Raw genomic sequence first — 7,853 nt, 5'->3', positions numbered from 1 at the left:
TGGAGCACCCAACTCTCCCTGGGAACAGAGTCTCCGCTGGCAGAGGAAGGTGCAGAGCAGCAGCTCGTTAGACGGGGGACGGGACCTCCTGGCAGGGAAGTGTATGGAGGGGAGCAGGAGGATGCCAGGCACCCACCATCCCTGTAGGCAGGAGAGTGCTCAGCTTCCAGGCCAAGGAAGAGGAACTGACCCACCCTGATGCCTAAGACCCTCGTCCTGCGACTTACACTCCAATCCCTTTGCTGACGCGTCCGAGGCATTGTCAGGCTGCAGAGAGACTTGGAGCTTCTGCGCCGCTTCTTCAACTGCTTGCAGCTTGCTCTGTGCCCGGAGATCTAGAAATCACACGTCTGCAGGTCAGCGACCGAACCGAACTGCGGCTGGAGACCAGCCACGCCCAGAGAAGGAACATGCTCCGAGCGCGAGGCTGTTCTCTATGACGTCTTTTATTTTAATCTTGGACAGCTTCCCTCCCGAGGAGGGACACCGGCACAGCCAAGGCCCCGTTCGGGGCTCTCTCCTGGTGTATGTCACAGAGCAGTGACCTGGAGCGGCCGGCTTCAGCCTCATGAGATGCGGCTCCCGCCTGCTCCTCGCCCGGGCCTGGCTGCCAGGGAGACTGGCTGAATGTGCTGCGGGGAGGTGCGGCGGGAGAAGGACAGAGCCCCCCGCAGGTAACTCTGGCAGGGTGGGGAGTGCATGGTGGCCCTGGGCTGGGCACGGGGGTCGCTGGGCAGAGGAGACACGTGGGGCAGTCACGTGTCCTCCCCTTTAGATTGTCGCCCCCCAGCACGGGGAGGCACCAGTCGTCTTTGCCACTCACTGACCCTAAGGAACAGGGGCTTGTCTCCCCTCTCCTCCAAGAGCTCTCCACTCCAGCTCCCTGTTTTCAGCTCTGTTTGCTGGCTCCAGGGCAGGGACTCTTTGGCAGAGCAGGGAATTAAACCCAACAGTCTGAGCCCACAGACAAGTGCCCGAACCACGGTCTCTCCATAGGGCATTTCTATGGTGACTTGAGGACGCCTGGGGGTGAGGCTCGCGGTGGTGATATGTGGTCAGGAACGGACCCAGCGTGACCCTCAGGGTGCAGGTTGAGCATGTGGGGCTGCCACATGTGATCTGCAGTCCTGAGGTGATGCTCAGGCAGGATGAAGTTCACCCAGACCACCCCTGACATGTGGTTGTCTAACCTGTCCTTAAAAACCTCCCGTGATGGGGATTCCACAGCCTCCCCAGGTGACCTGTGCCAGTGCTGGGCCATCGTTAGACTTAGAAAGTCTGTGCCAGTATCAAACCAGCAGGGCAAGATCTTACAGCTTCATTCAAACTACCTGGAGCAGGAGATTTATTTGGAGGGACAGAGTGGAAATGTGGTTGATATTCTGCTGAAATATGTTCCCCTCCCCGGCCTAGTCGAGCCAGCTGGCCTGTATGGAAGTTGACAAACATTGGGCTTGGAGCTGCAGTTGAACTTACATAGAAGCGTCACAGCAAGGAGGGACGTGGCCAGGGCCAGACCCAGGAGGAGAAGGACAGCAGTGACGACGATGCCCCGCGCCCTGTGCCGCCAAGGGACCAATGTCTTGGGAGGGTTTCCTTGAAGGAGAAGAAGAAACGTATCCATGGAAAGTTACAGCCCAAATGCCACTGACTGAGGAAACTCCACCCCCCAAATACAAGATCTGCTCAGCCTCCTAGTCCCTGACTGCGGTTAACAGCAACAGCGGAATGAGGCCAAATCAGGTCAGAACCGACCTGAACTCGTGAAAAGCGACCCTCCCTAAATCAGGAGCGACTCTAGTGCTGGGCAGGTGTCCTGTGAGAGAGATCTGGGAGCAGGATTTCGCCCCTGCCTAAGCATTTCTTGAGAGGGTCGTTTAGGGCTTGTGAAGTCCAGGCCCAAAGGAGTATTTTTAAGTGAGAAAAGGAACCTGAAACAACTTATGAAATATGAACTCAACATAAGAAGATAAGAATGGCCATACCGGGTCAGACCAAAGGTCCATCGAGCCCGGTATCTGTCTACCGACAGTGGCCAATGCCAGGTGGCCCAGAGGGAGTGAACCTAACAGGCAATGATCAAGTGATCTCTCTCCTGCCATCCATCTCCCTCCTCTGACGAACAGAGGCTAGGGACACCATTCTTACCCATACTGGCTAATGGCCATTTATGGACTTAGCCACCATGAATTTATCCAGTTCCCTTTTAAACATTGTTATAGTCCTAGGCTTCAGAACCTCCTCAGGTAAGGAGTTCCACAAGTTGACTGTGCGCTGCGTGAAGAAGAACTTCCTTTTATTGGTTTTAAACCTGCTGCCTATTAATTTCATTTGGTGACCCCTAGTTAACTTTTCCTTATTCACTTTCTCAACATCACTCATGATTTTATATACCTCTATCATATCCCCCCTTAGTCTTCTCTTTTGCAAGCTGAAGAGTCCTAGCCTCTTTAATCTTTCCTCATATGGGACCCTCTCCAAACCCCTAATCAATTTAGTTGCCCTTTTTTGAAACTTTTCTAGTGCTAGAATATCTTTTTTGAGGTGAGGAGACCACATCTATACACAGTATTCGAGATGTGGACGCACCATGGATTTATGTAAGGGCAATACTATATTCTCAGTCTTATTCTCTATCCCCTTTTTAATTATTCCTAACATCCTGTTTGCTTTTTTGACCGCCTCTGCACACTGCATGGACATCTTCAGAGAACTATCCACGATGACTCCAAGATCTTTTTCCTGACTCGTTGTAGCTAAATTAGCCCCCATCATATTGTATGTATAGTTGGGGTTATTTTTTCCAATGTGCATTACTTTACATTTATCCACATGACATTTCATTTGCCATTTTGTTGCCCAATCACTTAGTTTTGTGAGATCTTTTTGAAGTTCTTCACAATCTGCTTTGGTCTTAACGATCTTGAGCAGTTTAGTATCATCTGCAAACTTTGCCACCTCACTGTTTACCCCTTTCTCCAGATCATTTATGAATAAATTGAATAGGATTGGTCCTAGGACTGACCCTTGGGGAACACCACTAGTTACCCCTCTCCATTCTGAGAATCTACCATTAATTCCTACCCTTTGTTCTCTGTGTTTTAGCCAGTTCTCAATCCATGAAAGGATCTTCCCTTTGATCCCATGACAGCTTAATTTATGTAAGAGACTTTGGTGAGGGACCTTGTCAAAGACTTTCTGGAAATCTAAGTACACTATGTCCACCGGATCCCCCTTGTCCACATGTTTGTTGACACAGACATCTCTTAGGGGAAAGTCTGATGATAGAGAATCTCCAGGTTATAGTCAGGAGCAGAGGACTGAAGAGTTTAAAGTAAGGGCCGGATCAGATGATAAACAGTCACATAAAAAGGAATCTGGCACATCAGAAAAAGGCAGGCTAATAAACAGGGACAAGTTTTTAAAGTGCTTGTACACAAATGCCAGAAGTCTAAATAATAAGATGGGTGAACTAGAGTGCCTTGTGATAAAGGAGGATATTGATATAATAGGCATCACAGAAACCTGGTGGACTGAGAGCAATCAATGGGACACAATCATTCCGGGGTACAAAATATATCGGAAGGACAGAACAGATCGTGCAGGGGGAGGAGTGGCACTATATATGAAAGAAAGTGTAGATTCAAATGAAGTAAAAATCTTAAGCGAATCCACAGGTTCCATAGAATCTCTATGGATAGAAATTTCATGCTCTAGTAAAAATATAACATTAGGGATCTATTATCGACCACCTGACCAGGACAGTAATAGTGATGATGAAATGCTAAGGGAAATTAGAGAGGCTATCAAAATTAAGAACCCAATAATAGTGGGGGATTTCAATTATCCCCATATTGACTGGGAACATTTCACTTCAGGACGAAATGCAGAGATAAAATTTCTCGATACTTTAAATGACTGCTTCATGGAGCAGCTGGTACGGGAACCCACAAGGGGAGAGGCAACTCTAGATTTAATCCTGAGTGGAGCGCAGGAGCTGGTCCAAGAGGTAACTATAGCAGGACCGCTTGGAAATTGCGACCATAATACAATAGCATTCAACATCCCTTTGGTGGGAAGAACACCTCAACTGCCCAACACTGTGGCATTTAATTTCAAAAGGTGGAACTATACAAAAATGATGGGGTTAGTTAGACAAAAGTTAAAAGGTACAGTGACTAAAGTGAAATCCCTGCAAGTTGCATGGGCCCTTTTTAAAGACACCATAATAGAGGCCCAACTTCAATGTATACTCCAAATTAAGAAACACAGTAAAAAAACTAAAAAAGAGCCACCGTGGCTTAACAACCATGTAAAAGAAGAAGTGAGAGATTAAAAGACTTCCTTTAAAAAGTGGAAGTCAAATCCTAGTGAGGCAAATAGAAAGGAACACAAACACTGCCAACTTAAATGCAAGATTGTAATAAGAAAAGCCAAAGAGGAGTTTGAAGAACAGCTAGCCAAAAACTCTAAAGGTAATAACAAAATGTTTTTTTAGTACATCAGAAGCAGGAAGCCTGCTAAACAACCAGTGGGGCCCCTTGACGATCAAAATACAAAAGGAGCGCTTAAAGACGATAAAGTCATAGCGGAGAAACTAAATGGATTCTTTGCTTCAGTGTTCACGGCTGAGGATGTTAGGGAGATTCCCAAACCTGAGCTGGCTTTTGTAGGTGACAAATCTGAGGAACTGTCACAGATTAAAGTGTCACTAGAGGAGGTTTTGGAATTAATTGATAAACTCAACATTAACAAGTCACCGGGACCACATGGCATTCACCCAAGAGTTCTGAAAGAACTCAAAGGTGAAGTTGCGGAACTATTAACTAAGGTTTGTAACCTGGCCTTTAAATCGGCTTTGGTACCCAATGACTGGAAGTTAGCTAATGTAACGCCAATATTTAAAAAGGGCTCTAGATGTGATCCTGGCAATTACAGACCGGTAAGTCTAACGTCGGTACCGGGCAAATTAGTCAAAACAATAGTTAAGATTAAAATTGTCAGACACATAGAAAAACATAAACTGTTGAGCAATAGTCAACATGGTTTCTGTAAAGGGAAATTGTGTCTTACTAATCTATTAGAGTTCTTTGAAGGAACATAACATAAGAATGGCCGTACCGGGTCAGACCAAAGGTCCATCTAGCCTGGTATCTGTCTACCGACAGTGGCCAATGTATGTTTATTAATTTGGGGTATACATTGAAGTTGGGCCTCTATTATGGTGTCTTTAAAAAGGGCCCACGCAACTTGCAGGGATTTCACTTTAGTCACTGTACCTTTTAACTTTTGTTTAACTAACCCCCTCATTTTTGTATAGTTCCCCCTTTTGAAATTAAATGCCACAGTGTTGGGCTGTTGAGGTGTTCTTCCCACCACAGGGATGTTGAATGCTATTGTATTATGGTCACTATTTCCAAGCGGTCCTGCTATAGTTACCTCTTGGACCAGCTCTTGCGCTCCACTCAGGATTAAATCTAGAGTTGCCTCTCCCCTTGTGGGTTCCCGTACCAGCTGCTCCATGAAGCAGTCATTTAAAGTATCGAGAAATTTTATCTCCGCATTTCGTCAAGAAGTGAAATGTTCCCAGTCAATATGGGGATAATTGAAATCCCCCACTATTATTGGGTTCTTAATTTTGATAGCCTCTCTAATTTCCCTTAGCATTTCATCATCACTATTACTGTCCTGGTCAGGTGGTCGATAATAGATCCCTAATGTTATATTTTTATTAGAGCATGAAATTTCTATCCATAGAGATTCTATGGAACATGTGGATTCGCTTAAGATTTTTACTTCATTTGAATCTACATTTTCTTTCACATATAGTGCCACTCCTCCCCCTGCACGATCTGTTCTGTCCTTCCGATATATTTTGTACCCCGGAATGATTGTGTCCCATTGATAGCTCTCAGTCCACCAGGTTTCTGTGATTCCTATTATATCAATATCCTCCTTTATCACAAGGCACTCTAGTTCACCCATCTTATTATTTAGACTTCTAGCATTTGTGTACAAGCGCTTTAAAAACTTGCACCTGTTTATTAGCCTGCCTTTTTCTGATGTGCCAGTTTCTTTTTTATGTGACTGTTTATCATCTGACCCGGCCCTTACATTATCCTCTTCCGTTCTCTGCTCCTGACTATGACCTGGAGATTCTCTATCATCAGACTTTCCCCTAAGAGAAGTCTGTGTCCGATCCACACATTCCTCTGCAGCAGTCGGCTTTCCCCCATCTCCTAGTTTAAAAACTGCTCTACAACCTTTTTAATGTTTAGTGCCAGCAGTCTGGTTCCACTTTGGTTTAGATGGAGCCCATCTCTCCTGTATAGGCTCCTCCCATCCCAGAAGTTTCCCCAGTTCCTAATGAACGTGAACCCCTCCTCTCTACACCATCGTCTCATCCACGCATTGAGACTCTGAAGCTATGCCTGCCTACCTGGCCCTGCACGTGGAACTGGGAGCATTTCTGAGAATGCCACCATAGAGGTCCTGGATTTCAGTCTCTTCCCTAGCAGCCTAAATTTGGCTTCCAGGACATCTCTCCTACCCTTCCCTATGTCATTGGTACCTACATGTACCACGACCACTGGCTCCTCCCCAGCACTACACATAAGTCTGTCTAGATGCCTCGAGAAATCCGGGACCTAACACCTGCCTTTTCCTAGAAACTGGAGTTCCCTCCCCCGGAGAGGTAACCTCAGTGGGAGAGGCAATCCCAGCACCATCTAGAAGGAGGGTCCCAACTACGGGAAGGTTTCCCTCTGCTCCCATTGACTGCTCTGATTCCCTGGGCTGTTCTTCCTCCTCAACAGCGCAGGGGCTGCCTGAGCGGAGGTGGGACAATTCTACAGTGTCCCGGAAAGCCTCATCAACATACCTCTCTGCCTCTCTTAGCTCCTCCAGTTCCGCCACCCTGGCCTCCAAAGTCCGTACATGGTCTCTGAGGGCCAGGAGCTCCTTGCACCGACTGCACACATACGCCACCCGCCCAAAGGGCAGGTAATCATACATGCTACACTCAGTGCAATAAACTGGATAGCCCCCACCCTGCTGCTGGGCTTCTGCCTGCATTGTCTCCTAGTTAATGGAAGGGTAATTTACAGAAAGGGGTTTTGAAATGTGGTTTGGTTTATAGGTTTTAAGGGGACTACAGGGGAAGGGTTAGGACCGACGAGGGACACCCGCTCCCTTCCCACTCCCCTTCCAAACTCCCTTGCGAAACTCCCTGTTAGCAGCCCCTGGTCGCTTGTGCGCGGCTTTATAAAGCCCTGGCCTGAGTGAATGCCCCGCCCACTGATTAAGGCTCAGCCAATTACCAGAGGCTTCAAGCTTTCAAACCTTCCTTTGAAGCTCATGGCCTCCAACTGCCAGCAAGAGCTCCCGGTCCTTCAAACAACCAAACAGACTGACAAACACAAGCTCAGCACACAGCAAATAACCCCCAAACACAAACAAACACACACTACAGACAGTCACTTACCCCACAGATGCTGTATTTGCTCCTCCTTCACCTGGAGAACTCCCTTGCAAAACTCCCTGTTAGCAGCCCCTGTTCGAGGCAGTGAAATGAGGGGAAATGATTCTTTGCAGGAGAAAAGTGGGGCTGACAGCAGCAGTGTGCTCAGAAGGGACTTTCTACAGCATCCCTGTCTGATAACCCATCCCCGGGATGCTGGGCTCCCCCCTGCAAGGCAGCCAAGGGGCGAATCACAGGGCAAAGCCAGAAGACTGTGTCTCCCCTGCACATTAAAGGGAGAAGACTAGAGCTGCATTCGAGCCAGGATCTATGTGTAGACAGAAGTAAGTGTGCTCGGTGTGCTCTGGATTTGGTCTCTCCAAGGTGAACGGCA

General features: G+C 47.4%; 1 long non-coding RNA gene across 1 annotated transcript; it reads right to left on the bottom strand.

Annotated features, from left to right (window-relative positions):
- Window positions 1-243: 243 nt before the first annotated feature.
- On the bottom strand, window positions 244-7,521 carry LOC120393926. The gene is made up of 3 exons (XR_005592163.1): window positions 7,484-7,521; window positions 1,477-1,596; window positions 244-335 (listed from the first exon to the last, which is right to left on the bottom strand). It is a non-coding gene; the product is annotated as an uncharacterized LOC120393926 (long non-coding RNA).
- Between the last annotated feature and the right edge of the window lie 332 nt (window positions 7,522-7,853).

Source organism: Mauremys reevesii, unplaced genomic scaffold, assembly GCF_016161935.1.
Source record: "Mauremys reevesii isolate NIE-2019 unplaced genomic scaffold, ASM1616193v1 Contig38, whole genome shotgun sequence".
In the NCBI taxonomy this organism is placed as follows: domain Eukaryota; kingdom Metazoa; phylum Chordata; order Testudines; family Geoemydidae; genus Mauremys; species Mauremys reevesii.
The sequence above is the reverse complement of the archived record's forward strand: the minus strand, read 5'-3'. Positions and strand labels throughout refer to the sequence as shown.